Source organism: Pseudorca crassidens, chromosome 10 (assembly GCF_039906515.1).
Source record: "Pseudorca crassidens isolate mPseCra1 chromosome 10, mPseCra1.hap1, whole genome shotgun sequence".
NCBI lineage: Eukaryota > Metazoa > Chordata > Mammalia > Artiodactyla > Delphinidae > Pseudorca > Pseudorca crassidens.
The window spans coordinates 1,675,649-1,692,236 of record NC_090305.1 but is presented as its reverse complement, the minus strand read 5'-3'; the positions used below and the strand labels follow the sequence as shown (position 1 = coordinate 1,692,236).

General features: G+C 43.8%; 1 long non-coding RNA gene across 2 annotated transcripts in view; it reads right to left on the bottom strand.

Annotated features, from left to right (window-relative positions):
• The window catches only part of LOC137231476 (uncharacterized), a 96,540-nt gene that overhangs the window by 22,285 nt on the left and 57,667 nt on the right, over positions 1 to 16,588 (bottom strand). For both annotated transcript variants that reach the window (XR_010946568.1, XR_010946567.1), the window contains one exon: positions 6,550 to 6,657. This is a non-coding gene — a long non-coding RNA (uncharacterized lncRNA). The remainder of the gene's footprint in view (positions 1 to 6,549; positions 6,658 to 16,588) is intronic.

Sequence of the window (16,588 nt, the reverse complement as noted above, 5' to 3'; positions counted from 1 at the left end):
TTATTGTGAATGTAGATTAGTAATTCCTAGATGACGTAGGAATTAAGGTATTTGTCTCAAATATGCAAAAATACCCACAATTTTCCCTAACACTCCCTCTTCTTGATACTCCCTGAGGCCCTGTCACTGATTCTGGGCTCTAGAATCCGTGCCCTTTATAATATTAGGGGTGGTGACCATCAATAACAAAACCCTCTCCCCAACTTACTGCAGGGACAAAAGCCTCTAGAATATTAGTATTCAGTAAGCTGGCAAGCTAACAACAAAATCTGTGGGCTGAATACTTATAAATACTGCATTTATCCACAAAATCTAAAAATTAAGAATTCCTATGTATACTAAACACTTATCATAACAGAGCTTCTCAAGCTGTAACGTGCACACAAGTCCCCTGGAATGTGGTCAAAATGCAGATCCTGAATCAGCAGGTCTGGGCCGGGACCTGGGAGTCTGCATTTTAACAAGACCCCAGGTGATGGTGGTGCTGCCGGTCCATGGACCACACTTTGAGTAGCAAGAATCTTTACATGGGTCTCATGGAGAGGAATATGAGAACTGGAGGGAAATTCTGAGCTATCAGAAAGAAAGAACCTTCTTTTACCACAAGATAATAGGCTTCAGGGAATGCCGTGAGGTTGAGGGCCTCGGGACATTGTCCCTGGAAGGCCCCGTGTGGTAGGGTCACTGCACATCCAGGGCCTTGGGTGGAGCTTCAGGGAAGGGAGGGCTCCGCCGCACCCCCACCCCCACCACCCGCAGGTGGGCACGGAAGCAGCCTGTCTTCAGACACAGGCCGAGTAAGACCGCAAGTGTGAAAATGCTTCGCAAAGTATAATATGTGTCAGGAGATATTATCACACAGCTCACGGGGTCGTGAGGCACCGTCTTAGTGGGTGTGGAAAATAAAGAAACTCAACTCCTGTTGCAGAAAGCACTGGGTGGCACTGAAGATCTTTCCTGAAAGTTCCTTGAGGGGAAGGCTTGGGCCTTGGGGTGGGGACGTGTGCTCGTGCTGACTCTCCCTCTTTGTGTCACCTCATTTCGCCCTTTGCCCGGCCTCTGCCTGCATCGTCCCCCCCACCCATGCCCCCCAGTTTGTCCCAGCAGGAGGGGAGTTTGCCAAAGGGGCTGGAATGACCTGTTTAACTCCCACTCACTCAGACTCTCTCTACTGCGTCCCCCCAAACTCACCCAGAGGTTCTCACTTGCTACCATCTTGAAGCACATGCAGTTGCAAATTTGCTCATCTCATCTTGAGCCTCAAAAAGTTAAAACAGGCTGCCTTCCCCCAATCTGTTTTACATTTTCCATCCGTCTCTCTATCAACTGTCCTTCTATCCACCCATCATCCATCTATGTATCTATGTACACACGTATGCGTACGTGTGTATCATCTCCATTTACATCTTTCATGAAGTTGTAATTTCTCAGTCCTGTTGCTGCATGAGGTTCGTGATGTTATTCTATTTTATATGTACATGTGCTTTTGTTTGTATTGTGGTCTGATCTTGGACGGTTGGCAGTAATTTGCTTCTTCACTTGTTGGCGTTTGCTGACCCGGCCATGCTCTTGTTGACCTACTATCAGTTCAAACAGTGTTTGCTCAAGAGGGGGAACTGTTTGGTTTTCTTATTTGTTTAAGTCTCTGATGGGAACTAATCGAAGGATGGACTGACTCTGCTCTTGACAGCTCCCTGGTCATATACATTCCAGCTTGATCTGATGTGGTGTATTTGGGGGAACTGGGGAGAAGTAATTGGCCTTCCAAGTCCAGGTTGCAATCAGCACACTCTCAATTAGAATCAGAAATGATGGGAAATTCCTGACCAAATATTTTCAGCAGTTGACCCTAAGAGGTGCACACTTCTGGGTGCTGCTCCTCGTTTAGCATTTATTCAACAGCTATTACTGACCACCCGCTCTGAGCAAGGATCTTGGTTACAGCGGAGACCTAGACACGGTATTGACCCTGAAGGTGCTCACAGCCTGTGTGTATGCATGTGCTGGCCACGTGTGCATCTAAGTGGACACATCTGTCCCAGTGTATGCATGTGTCTGGGTGTAATCATCTAAGAGTGTGTGTGTGTGTGTGTGTGTGTGTGTGTGTGTATGAACAGGGATAGTAGGCACGGGGAGGACAGATAAAAAGACTTCTTCAAATCAGTCTGTCAAGGAACAGTAGAGGTAAGTAGAGGCAAGCACAGTAGAGGTAAGTCTCAGACCACTGAGGGCTGAGACTGTTTTGGCCCGAATGTAGCTTGGAGTGCGGGGCATGGGGCTCGTAAGAATCCAGGTTGGGGAGGTGAGCAGAGACCAAATCACACCCCCACGTCCAAGTGTGAGACAGAAACAACACACCATATTTCCCCCACTCACCCTCTGCTAGAATCAGAATCCCTGGAATATTCCTCTGTACTTTGTCCACTGGTAAAACCTGAAAATCCTTGACCCTGGTCTCCACCCTATTTCTTCATGCCCCAGAGAGTCATCGTGCAATACATAAACAGACCTGACTGCAGCTGGTGTAGGAGAGAAGGGGGAAAGCTTGGCCTCTCTCTCTCCTGAAGCCACAGCTCTCTGTGAAGATGGAGCGTTCCTACCTCTTACTTAGAAAACATTCACGCACAGGGAGGTGCATTGAAAAGCATTTTAATAAACACCCCGCCTGGACTTCCCTGGTGGCGCAGTGGTTAGGAATCTGCCTGCCAGTGCAGGGGACACGGGTTCGAACCCTGGTCCAGGAAGATACCACGTGCTGCGGAGCTAAGCCCATGCACCACAGCTACTGAGCCTGCGCTCTAGAACCCACATGCCACAACTACTGAGCCCATGTGCCACAACTACTGAAGCCCGTGTGCCTAGAGCCCGTGCTCTGCAACAAGAGAAACCACCGCAAGGAGAAGCCTGCGCACCACAACGAAGAATAGCCCCCGCTCGCCACAACTAGAGAAAGCCCGCGCGCAGCAACGCAGACCCAAAGCAGCCAAAAAAAAAAGATGACTCTTTAAAAATGAAAAAAAACCCTCCCCACCCCTCTCTCCTGTGTTAAGGCAGGAGCATGAAGGCCTGCTTCCTGCAGCCAATGGTTTAGATTCCAGACTCAGGCGAGCTGATGTGAAAGGTCTGATGGGCCTGCCTGGATGGATATCCAAATAAGCAATTTCTTACAAACGTGGAACCCAGTGATGGCGAGACCCACAAGGTGATGAAAGAAGCCCAAGATAGCATCAGAAATGACCTAATAGAGGGGGAGCTGGGGCAGAGGTGATTGGCATCCCAGCTTTTGCTAAATTTAACGTGACTCGCCAAGTAAGAGAAGTCATTATTGAGAAAACGTGGAAGTCCAGCCAAGAGTTTGGGTGATGGAAAATTAACTATAGTTGAGACATAAAATTTTACAATGTACGGATTGTAGAATGATTGGATGTCTTTCGTATTTTAAGAATGCAGCTCAATGGACCATCTCTTAGCATTATCCCGAAAGCTTACACTTTTGATTAAAACCTTCAAATCTATCTTGGAGATCCAGGAAAGAGTGTGCATACCTTAAACCCAAACATTCTACCACCTGCACAACTGGCATTCCCAAGTTTCCTTCTATCTTTAAATTTCATTAAAGGGGTTGTGGCCAAGCTAGAATTCTTGTATGCGAATTTTGTGTAGAAAATTCAAAGAAGTTAGAGATTTTAAAAGATTATTTAAGAGTTTACACATAGGGTTATTTTCAGGGAATACAAGATCAGACCCAAACTTAGCTACTGTGTTTGGGAAAACGACTGATGCAATGCCTTGGGTACTGCCTACCTGGAGGGGCTGGAGGCTGACTTGGGACAGACCCCAGCACAGCCCAGGGGGACAGTCCTGTGACCCATCACGTGCTCACTGGGAGGAGCATGGAGACCAAGGAGGGGGGAGGTGAGCTTCAGGCAGGCAGACGTGAGTCCTGGCCATTCTCCTCTCCAGATGTCGCTCTGTTCCTTTCCACCTTGTCTGTTTCACTTACATCCACTTTCCAAACTCAGCCAGACTCTCAAGTGCTCATGTAATTGCACTGGGCTGGATGATGAGAGAGCCCTGAGGTTTGGAATTACTCACGCCAAGACCTGTCACACCAGAGAGCACTGTGTACCATGAACAAGAAGCCCAGAGGAATACAAAAGTAATAAAATAAGTGTGGTTATGTGGTGTGTAGCAAATACAAATTTCCATGATATTCTAAATAATAAAAATGTTTCTCAAGAAATATCTACCCTAATGGAAAGGAATCACATGGCCTTAAATCAGCTGAGTTCAATTCATTCGGCATTTATTGAGATCCACTTATATCTGAGGCACTGTGAAAACCAATGGGAATGAAAAGTTGAACCACATATGATCACACTGGTGACGATTCTGTCCAGCTGCCCCCTTGCCCCACAACTTGTTCAATAAATCTAAGGAAAGAGCAAACATCGACTGACTACCTGCTCTGAGCCAGGCACTGTGCTAGCCTCTGAGGCTATCAAGTTGGTTAAACACACAGTTCTTATCCTTAGGAACTCATAGGCCGGTGGCCATTGCCTTTTTTCTGCTGCTTTTGTAAAGAACAGAAATTCTTACCACCTGAAGTCATCATCAGTATAGCAATGAAACTCTGAAAGATGCTAAAACTTGGCCCAGATCGAGAGGAGAAAACCATGCAGAAAAGATGGAGTTTCTAGCAAAGAGACACAAAGAGACAAGAAAAAGCTCTCAGTCACTTCCTTAGCATTGAACTCTGAAGTCACGACATATATATTCTGGTTCAGCACACTTTCACCTTCTGTGGCTGTTTTATTCCCATGTATTTGAAATAGGGCTGTAAGATGTAGCAAGCAAAAATACAGGAAATGCAGTTAATTTTCAGGTAAGATTGAATTTCTTTCTGTGAAGTTCAAAATTAACTGCGCGTCCTGGATTGTAGGGGTAAACTCATTAGAAATTAGCTCTGTACTTACAGAGGTTTGTGCACCCAGCTCTGGCGGGGAGCGCCCATTGTGGGGCACGAGCAAGCTCTCTGCTTGAAGTGCTCTCTGGATACCTGAACTGACTTAGCTTCTCTGTTCAAAGCTCGTTTTGTTTTTATCAATCTTTGATTTAAGCCAACATCTTTGCCTGTTTCTTTGAAGAATTTTATTAGCTTTATAGAGTTTTTGCCTGCTTAGGTGTCTCTCATTCCTTATAAGTTTTTTTTTTTTAGATGTTGGCGGTAGGAGTTTATTAATTTATTCATTTAGTTTTGCTGTGTTGGGTCTTCGTTTCTGTGCAAGGGGCAAAGTCATCAAAGTCTAAATTTTTTTAAAAAAAGAATTAAGGAGTGTGCTTGTGTGTGTGTGCGTGTGCGTGTGTGTGTGAAACAATTCAGAAATGAATTAAATCTGAGAATGGTTAACACTCACTGAAAACGTTCTCCGAGGCGGCCAGCCCAGCACATCACCTGCATCCTGTCGCCCCACCGGTACTGCAGCCCCAGAAGGGAGTCCTTGTCTCCGTGACAAACGAGGAAGCTGAGTAATAACTTAGCCATTTAAAAAATCCATTAAAGGGGCTTCCCTGGTAGCGCAGTGGTTGAGAGTCCGCCTGCCGATGCAGGGGACACGGGTTCGTGCCCCGGTCCGGGAGGATCCCACATGCCGGGGAGCAGCTGGTCCCGTGAGCCATGGCCGCTGAGCCTGCGCGTCCGGAGCCTGTGCTCCGCAACGGGAGAGGCCACAACAGAGAGAGGCCCGCGTACCGCAAAAAAAAAAATAAATTCATTAAAAAATTAACAGAAACTCTACCCAAGGAGGACTGCCCTAAGTCTTCGGTTGCTGTGGAAACCAGCAGTGTTCCCTCCCGGGCATCCGAGCGGTTTCTCCCTGGGTGTCCTGGGTGTTCCAAGGGCAAGACTCAGGAGTCCAGAGAATTTGGAATCAAGAGCTAAGCCGCACCAACACACAACAGCCATCGTCACAGCACGGGGCGTGGGGGTCAGGACCAGCCTCCCCGAGCTCAGGGGACACAGGCCCCAAGGGCCTCGGCTTTGCCTCAGCCCCAGCTGGGCTGCTCTCCTCAGGGGCCAGCAGCCACTGTCCTCAGGGCGCCCCCAAAGGGCTGGGGATCCTCGCACAGGAAATGACCATCCTCCCCACACCCTAGTCAGCAATAGAGGAATCAGGAGTGCAGAAAGGTGGGCAGTTCAGTTGGTTTCTAGCCTAATTCCTTCTCCAGGAGAGTACTTTAAACACCATCCCAGGAATTCCCTGGCCGTCCAGTGGTTAGGACTCCGAGCTCTCACTCCTGAGGGCCCAGGTTCAATCCCCGGTCGGGGAACTAAGATCCTATAAGCCACAGCACGGCCAAAAGCAAAACAAAAGCACCACCCTCCGCAACCTCTAACATTAGTTTCTACAAGCCTCAGACGTGGTAAGCTAGTTTGGGGAGAAAAAAACATAAAGCAGGAAAAGCATAAGAATAATACACATTTAATTCCGATATTTAGAATGCATTTGGGGGACCTAAGTTTTGAAGTGAAATAACAAACAGACTAACCTGAAATGTTTTCCTACATTTCAGAAGAGACTGGTGAGTCTGACCGCTGCCTGCAGACCTTGTGCTGTAGCCGAACCAGAGGGCACGTCAGGAACCTCGGGGTCCAAACTGGAAGAGACAGGAAAAATCTCAATTCATGTCAACTCTTGTGGTAATCACTACTTTTTCTTTTAAAACCCCTAAATTTTAAAAAATATTTGATGATTTTTCAGTAAGGCCAGAATATAAGACATTTAATGTCATTTGTCTCCACAAGTATTTCTATAACAAGTGAAGCAATCAATAATAGCTTAAATTAATGATCCTACAATCCCACTTCTTGGGCTTATATCCAGAGGAAACCATAATTCGAAAAGATGCATGCACCTCGCGATGTTCACTGCATCACTAGTTACAAGAGCCAAGATGGAAACAACCTAAGTGTCCATCGACAGATGAATGGATAAAGAAGATGTGGTACATATACACAATACTACTACTCAGCCGTAACAAAGAATGAAATAGTGCCCTTTGCAGCGACATGGATGGACCTAGAGATGATCATACTGAGTGAAGTAAGTCAGACAGAGAAAGACAAATATCATATGATATCACTTATATGTGGAATCTAAAAAAATGATACAAATGAACTAATTTACAAGACAGAAATACAGAACAAACTTACCGTTACCAAAGGGGAAAGGTCGGGGAGGGATAAATTAGGAGGTTAGGGTTAGCAGATACAAACTACTGTATATAAAACAGATACACAACAAGGACCTACTGTACAGCACAGGGAACTCTATTCAATATTCTGTAATAACCTATAAGGGAAAAAAATCTAAAGGAGAATAGACATATAAGTAATGTATAACTGAACCACTTTGCTGTGCACCTGAAACTAACACAACATTGTAAATCATTATATCTCAATGACATTAGCATATTATATACGCGCATATATATTTACAGTAAGTTATATGTGTGTATATACTTTATATGTGCCCCAAAATGCTAGCAGTGATGGGGATCGCGGTGTTGATATTGGCTGTTGTGAGCGACCTTCCATTTCATCTATGTGCTACTGTTATAGTTAGAAAAACACAGTTTTAAAATGAGGTCTTTTTATAAAGACAAAAAATAGCGTAATTTATTGAGCACTAACTCTGTCAGGCGTTGTCCTGAGAATTCTACGTGTACTAGTGCATGTCCTCTCCATACCAGCTCTATGGAATAAGCATTACTGTTATACACTGTGCCAGTTACTACGTGATTATAAATATCAACTACGCAAAGATCAGGAGCCTTGGAAACATCGTGCTGAATGAAAGACCTCAGTCAAGAAAGACCACCTATTGCATGATTTCACTTACATGAAATATAAACCTTCAGAATAGGCAAGTCTGTAGCGACAGAAAGTAGATTAGTGGTGGCCAGGGACTGTGGTTGCCAGTCGTTGGCTGGCTGTAGCCTGGGGAACACAGCCGTGGCATGACGGCCATGGTGGCTCCACAGGGACCGTGGCTTGAGGCTGTCAGCCGTACTCCGCACAGCAGCTTTGCTGGAAGGAGCCCTAAGGGATCCACCACCATGGCTGCCACACGGAGGCCTGCCCGGCAGGGGACCGGTTCTTCCATGGTACCTGTGGGCGGTACCTGAGAGGAGATTTACAAAAGGGAGGTAGTGGGGTGAATGACACCCCACCATGGCAGGCACTTATTGGGCCAAGATTGAAACCTGTCATCCTTTCTCCTGGACCCGTCCTAAGTTCCTCTCGCTCTCGGCTGTCCCGTTGGCTGTGGGCCGTGGTGCCCTGCAGATGGAATTAGCACGGCCTGCCTCCAGGACCCCAGAGAAGACATCCGGACTCCTCTATGGGGGTTTAACACAAATCCACACGGCATCCAGCCCCACGGGCACCGCTGACACTGCAGGGTCTGCCATATTGTATGGCCCCAGGGGCAGGGCTGAGGCAGCAGGACCCACCGCAGAGCTTTGCCCTGCTCTATCCTCCATGTCATCCAACACACAGGCCTGAGCACCTCCCAGGCATGTAAAGTGGCCTGCAGAGGTCAAAGAGGCAGTCTGGGCAACGTGTGCTAGGGATACGAGACACAGCACTTTATGTGTTACTCTGGAGGGACATCTGGTCACCCCCTGGACCCCTAAAAACTTAACTCTATGGCAGCACCCTGAATTTTTGTATGGCTTGTCCCCCACCTTCTGACGCATACGTATCTTACCAAAGCCTCCAACAGGCTCGCCACTGCTCGCCTGACTTGTCCAGTCAGCAGGATGCCATCAATTTAATGAATTCATGTGATGCTTTGCTGGATGGCCAGTGGTCCGTATTTCCTTGGGCTGACACAGAGGCCAGGAAAGCTAACAGAGTCCTGGGACACAATTATAAACAAATGTTCTTGTCTGTTCTACACGAATACAAACTGGTTGTGTTCCTTTTTTCTGATGGGAATGGAAGAGAGCGCATCCACCGAACAATAACCACGTCTGGCCTCCAGCTCCAAGTGCGCAACTGGAGCTCCTACCTGGTTGACCTCGGGTCGTCTACACGGATGCAGAAAAGGTAGGAAACTCGTGCAAGTTCACACAGAAAATTGTGCGGCCAGAAAGGGACATGGAATCCTACACTAAAACATTCTTCTCACCAGTATGTGAAATGTTGCAAGATTAGCAAAGCTTTGGTAGGAGAAGCAGGCACAGATAGAGGCCTGTAGGTGGAAATGCTTTCACCGCCCCTCTTCCATCCTTGGTCTGGGACCTTTCTTTGCATCCTATGGAGGGGATTTCTCCATCAGGACTTCCTACTCGACAGCTACTGACCCGTTTCCTCTTTGCCTTTTTAATGGGAACACCCACCATGTGTATGTCCGGTCACAAAGTTGCCTTGACAAGTACCATATGAAAATACCAGAAAGTCAAGGGGCAGTATGGTTGCATAGAACATGCTTTGTTTAAAAGTATGTTTTTAACATTTAAAACAATCTATTCCTAAAGGTTACTCTTAACACGGGCTACTTGGTCCAACTCCATTCTTTGTGATAGTGCTAAGGCAATAAAGCCAGGATCCTGAGCTGTCATTTGGTGTCAATCACAACTTTCAAAAGAAGAAAGGGGACAAACTTAGACCAGGTGACTTCTGGGGTCAGGACCCTGAAGCGGTTTGGAGTCAGGGAGCCTCGACATTTGCAGAAAGGGTCCATAGCCTCTATCTCCCGACAGCCTTGACTAAACAGAGGCCACGAGAGACGCCAGAACCGCCTTAAATTCTCACCCTCCTTTTTCTATCGCGTGTCACAGACAACTTCCTGTCACCCAAATGCATCCTTCTTTCCTTCTGCCAAGAGGAAAATTGTTAGGTGCCGTCATATTCAATAGATGGTTATTCAGTCGCACTTGAAAATGTTCATTTACTGTAACAGGCTCATTATTCTAGGAATGTAATTGGAACCCAGGCTGTTATGACCTCAGGAAATAGAATATAACAAAACTATGCAGAATATTAACATTGCCCCCCGAACAGGGCAGCCCTCTCCTCAGGGAAGGTGGAGAACCCATCACCCCACCTTTCTCTCCTCTCACAAACTCAGCGACGGTTTGATCTCTGGGAACATTAGGAGACTTCGAATCAAGAATCCTTAATGGACCCATGGAGAAACTGAAGCCTATCAGCTTAAGAAAATAGAACTTTTACTGTCCTAGAGCATTTCCTCTAGTGACCCTACAAATCTGGAATAGCCAAGAACTAAGCAAGAAAGATCTTTTGTGTGCTGAGGTGTGTAGGGCATCAGGCAGCATAGAAGTTGGGTGGACTTATCTACAACCAGGTGTTCTGATAAGAACTGAAAGCATATTGAAAGGTGAAGGAAAATTAAGAGGGGGCATGAAAATCAAAGCCCCTATTAATAGCCTATGTAAAATGAGGGGGTTAGACAAGAGGACAAGCTCTGACATTGTATTTCATGTCTATTATGCTTTTTAAAATTATTAATAAAATGGAGTTCAGTATAAATATAATGCCCTGTACACCATCCAAATAGCCGATGCAGGAATCTGGTTTGCTATTAATGATTTAGACTGGAATCTGTTCAACAAATGAGATTAAAATAATTAGAAGTGTAATTAGCGATGTTATCCCCTTCAGTGGGAGCAACGCTTAGGCTAATCTGAGACCTTATTCCTAAGCCTCGGCATAGCTGTGTTCCAGAGACCTCACTTGAGTTTGGTCTCCCTTTTTGGAGTAAAGTTTTATGGCCTCATGTGACTTTATAAAAAGGCCATCATTATATGCGCGCGCGCACACACACACACACACACACACACACACACACACACACACGAGCCATGTTTGAAATTTCTAATTTCAGCCTCTGAACAAAGAAACTATTTTGTAGTATAATAAGACATATTTACTAGTATTAAAGTAGCAGGCTTATTGTAAGTTTTACAACATTAAAAATGTGATGGGATTTTTAACCCCAAAATAATTTATAGCGCTTAACATTTCTCAGTTGACTTAAAAACACAGAGCCCAGACCAACAATCCAACAGATAAATGGGCAAAGGATAGGAACAGAGAATAATTATATCTTAAAAATGTGAAATAGGAAAAATAGGAAAAGATACTCACTGCGCTTAGTATAAGAAAAATGCAAATTAAAACTATACCAAGATGTCATTTTTCATCAACCACCTTGGCAAAACTCCAAAAGTTGTTAGTACTTTTCACTGGTGAGGCTTCGGGGAAACAGGCCCCCTCATACCTCGCGGTGGTACTGTAGATTCCTTCTGGTCCAGCAATGCTCTATTTGGCAGTAGCCATCAGAATTATCATGCATATTACCCTCTAATCCATTATTTCCCTTCTGTAACTTTACCCTACAGGTAGACTTGCACACGTGCAAAGTGACATATAAAGAAGGTTTTCCATTGCAGCATTGTTTATAATAACAAAAGACTGGAAACACCCCAAATTTCCATTATTTTAAAACTATTTAAATTATGGAACATGCAGTTATTTGAAAAAATGAGGAGTCTTTCTATATATTGATATGGAAAAAATCTCCAGATCTATAATTTTGTGGAAAAAGCAAAGGTGAAAAACCTGAGAGTATCGTATATTCCGTTTGAGGAACAATGAAAGGAGAGATAAAAAAAATATATAGTTGTGTTTGCTAGTATTTATATTTAAAAACTCTGGAAAGATGCACAAGAAACAAACAAAAGTTTTATGGGAGTGAGATGGATAGCAGATAGAGGTAGAAGGAGGGCTTTCTACTACATATCTTTCGTTTATTTTTCTTCCAGCTTTATTGAGATATAATTGATATATAACATTATGTAAATGTAAGGTGTGCAACGTGGTGATATAAGGTATGTATATATTGTGAAATGATTACCACAATAAGGTTAGTAAACACATCCATCACCTCACAGTTACAATTTTTTTTTTGTATGTGTGGTGAAAACTTTTAAAATGTACGCTCTTAGCAACTCTCAAATATGCAGTACAGTGTTGTTAATCATAGTCACCATGCTGTACACTACTCTCCTAGGACTCATTCATTTACTACCTCTGGAAGCCACCAAACTGTTTACATGAGTTTTGTGTTTTAAGATTCCACATGTAAATGAGATCAGACAGTATTCGTCTTTCTCTGAGTGGGAATAATACAAAGTGCCCTTAGGCTTCCTCCATGTGGTCACAAGTGTGGTGTGTACCACATTTCTTTGTCCTTTCAGCCATCAGTGGGCGCTTAGATGGTTTCCATGCCTTGACTACTGTGAATAACGCTTCATTGAACATGGGGTTGCAGCAATCTCCTCAAGATAGTGATTTCGTTTCCTTCAGATACATACCCAGGAGTGGCATTGCTGGATCATATAGTAGTTTTATTTCTAGTTTTTTGAGGAAACTCTGTACTGTTTTCCATAGGGGCTACACCAAGTTACATTCCACCAACAGTGCACAAGGGTTCCCTTTTCTCCACACCCTTGCCAATTCTTCTTGTTTCTTGTCTTTTTGTTAACAGTCACCGTAAAGAGGTGTGAGGTGATAGCTCTTTGTAGTTTTAATTTGCATTTCCCTGACAATTAGTGATGTTGAGCATCTTTCCACGTACGTGTTAGCCATCTGTGTATCTTCTTTGAAAAAAATGTCTATTCAGGTCCTTTCCCCATTTTTAAATTGGATTACTTGGTTTTTTGCTATTGAGTTGTATGAGTTCCTTATATATTTTGGATATTAATTCCTTATCATATATGTGATTTGCGAATATTTTCTCCCATTCTGTATGTTTGTTGCCTTTTCATGTTGTTGATGGTTTCTTTTCTTTTTTTTTCCTTTGCGGTACTCGGGCCTCTCACCGTGTGGCCTCTCCCACTGCAGAGCACAGGCTCCGGACGCGCAGGCTCAGCGGCCATGGCTCACGGGCCCAGCCGCTCCGCGGCACGTGGGATCTTCCCGGACCGGGGCACGAACCCGTGTCCCCTGCATCGGCAGGCGGACTCTCAACCACTGCGCCACCAGGGAAACCTGATGGTTTCTTTTTAAAAAAAAATTTTATTGGAATATAGTTGATTTACAAATGCTGTGTTAGTTTCAGATGTACAGCAAAGTGATTCGGTTATACATGTTTCTTTTTTGTATGAAGTTTTTTGGTTTGATGTAGTCCACTTGTTTATTTTTGCTTTTGCTGCTGTATCTTTTCACCTACTAGAAAAATCAGCATGTATTTCACGGTGACTGATTTTTAAAATGTTCCTTAAAAAATACTTTGCTTCTTATTTAGACCTAGAGTTAACCATGATAAAGTTAGCCAAGATATCATAAGAGTCCCAGTTAGATACCTTTATTACATAAAGGTTTAATGACATGTTTAGATTATTATTTTACTATTATTGCAACAGCCTCCTAGTGGGCTTCCCCCGCACCTGCCACCAGTCCATCTTCAAGCCAGCAACCGGAATCATCCTGCTGAGAGCATGACTGAGATCGTGTCAGTCTTCTGCTCAAAACTCTCTAAAGGCATACTGTCTTGCTCTTCATAAAAGCCCTTTAATGGTGTATGAGCTCCAGTGAAAGCAGCCCCCAGCACCTCCTGTGCCAGGTGTCACTGTGGCTTCTTAGCTACAAATGCATACTTCTTTGCCTGCCTTCTGATGCTGGAGCAGGTCCTGGGATATTCTCCTGGTGCAAGGCCCAGCTTTGTCAGCAGAGGGCACTGCAGGGGGAGGTGATGGTGTTTGATTTTTCTCTTACAGCTCAGCTGCCAGAGATCCAAAGATGCCCACTCCCAGATTACCCAGGGGATCATGTCATACCGTCTCCAATGAGTCTGAATATGTTGGGATGGGAGAGGACCATCCAGCTTCACCTTCCTCAGGTGCTCTGACTCAGCCCTCAGTAGCTCTCCCTACATCTGCTATTTCCATTTCCTTTAGGGTTCTCGCTATCTCTTAGTAGGTAATCCTTCTTTTACTAGTTAATAATTTTTGTATTAAATTTCCCTATTCAAAAAATGAGTATGACAAAAATGGGTTACCTGTCTACATACTAACAGAGAACATTTTGAAAAGGAAACCAAGGAAACAATCCCTTTCACAGCATTGTCAAAAAGAATATAATACTCAGTAATAAACTTAACCAAGGAGGTGAAAGATTTGTACACTGAAAGCTGAAAATGTTGCCGAAAGAAATTAGAGAAAAATAAATGGAAAGCATTCCATGTTCATGGATTGGAAGATTTAAAATACTAAAACTAGACTTCAGACTTAAATTGGTAAAATGCCCCCATTACAGTGTCCCCAAAGCAATCTACAGAGTCAGTGCAATCCCTATCAGAATGCCAATGGCATTTTTTTGCAGAAACAGGAAAAAAAAATCCTAAAATTCATATGGAATGTTAAGGGACCCCAAATAGCCAACACAATCTTAAAAAAGAACAAAGTTGGAAGCATCATAGTTCCTGATTTCATAACATATTACAAAGCTACAGTGATCAAAAGAGTATGGTACTGGCATAAAGACAGACAAATACTGTATGATCCCTCTATGAAGGATCTAACTAACCAAATTCATAGAGATGGAAGGTAGAAGGGTGGTTGCCAGAGGCTGGGGGTAGGGGGACTGGGGAGTTGTTCAAGGGGTATTGAGCCAGTTTTACAAGATGAAAAAGTTGTAGAGATCTGTTACACAGCAACGTGAATACACTAAACAGTACTGAGTAGTACACTTTAAAAAATGTTAAATGTAAGAATGGTTAAAAAAAAAGGTAAAAATAATATGATTAAACTTTGATGTCAATGTATGATTAGGACATCTGATTTTCTGGGAAATGGAATGAGATTCTAAACAAAATACTACAAAATTTCTCAATCATAAACATCTTGCAGCATTAAAAAAAAAAAAACTATACTTTTGTCCTTGCCTAGACCCAGACTAACCCTGATCTCACCTGTCATTTATTCTGACTTCCTTTCTGCTCCTCAAATTAGCAGACATATTCCGACCTCAGAATGCTTACAATTGCTGTTCCCTTGGCCTGAATTGCTCCTTCAAGTCTTTGCTGAGATATCACTTTCCCAGTGAGGACTTTCCTTGATGCTCTAATATAAAAACCCTGTTCCTTGTAATTACCCTCTTTCCCAGCTTCATTCTTAGTCTAGTGCCAATTACAGTCTGACAGCCATATATTTTATGTAGTTTTTTACTGCCAATGATATAAGCTCCATGATATAAGTTTCAAGAGGACAGGAATTCATTCCTTCATTCATTTATAGAATCCTGTTTACTATTGGTTCCCCCAAACCTACAAATGTATCAAGCACATATTAGGAGCTCAATAATACTTGCTGAAATGGCAAATTAATTCATGAATGAAACAATAACCTTTCGACGCCACGACAGAGCACGAGTGGTTCGGAATCCAGGTCATCTGATTCCGGAACCTGCACTTTTATTCTCTCTGCCCTGCTGCTTCCTTATCACAGGAGGCCGTTAGTGGGTTAGGCTGTCTCTTCTAGTTGACAAGAACATTACCAATAGTATTTAGGCGAAATATTTAACAAGATTTGGAATGATCTCTCCTTCCCCACTCAGCTTGGGCCTCGGCAGCCGTCAGAAGAGAGGTTTCGATGTTTTGTGGCCATTCACTCTATGTTCCCATCTGTTAGTTCTTCGTCACAGCCCCAACGAAAAGAAGCGGTGGGCTTTGCCCTTTCCATGGGTGATCTCTGCTGGCAGATGTTAACTCAGTGATCTGATCTAGAATGTTGCTGGGGATTGATTTCAAGCTTACAGGTTCATAATCTCCAAAGCTCAGCCGTTACACTTAAACAAGGAAACTAACAGGACCTTGACCCGCTCCCTTCCTCTGGCACCACTGCAATGATTGTCCATGAGTTAACATAACAAAATGACTCTGAAATTATTACACTTCCAAGTTTGTTTTTTTTTAAATAATCTGTACGTTCATCCATTCTAATTAAAAACTTGCTAAAATATCTGAAATAACAATTCCAATATGTAATATCCCATAATAGAATATTAAAACATCTATAATCTTCAATTACTTATGGTTTAAAAAATTCTATTTTCCTTATAGGTGCATTTGTGACCAAGTAATCATAAACTCCAAGATACTAATTTTGCTCAGAATCGATGGCAACCTGGCCTGATCTAGGGCAACCCATTCGTGCTCTGGCTCTAATATTTACGTGCCTTGATGAGGGCTCACATCTTTTAGAAAACGGGAAGGCGAAAATAAGAGTACAAGCAGACAGTGGCACCTGGCCCTTCCTGGCCCCTGTGCAGGTAAGTATTCTGAGGCCCCGTGTTGATACATCCCTGCCGTATAAGAAAATTCAACCACTGGGTCCCAAGCCAAAGATGTGCTAGTCTAAGTCATACCGACTGTTATGACAAATCACTCTTTCTTTCCAAATTTCCCCCGTTTGTGCTTTCAAAGGCTGGCCTTGTGCCTCTGCATAACATGTCAGGGCCAAGATGCTGCTCTGAGCTCATCTGATCTGGAGAGATAGG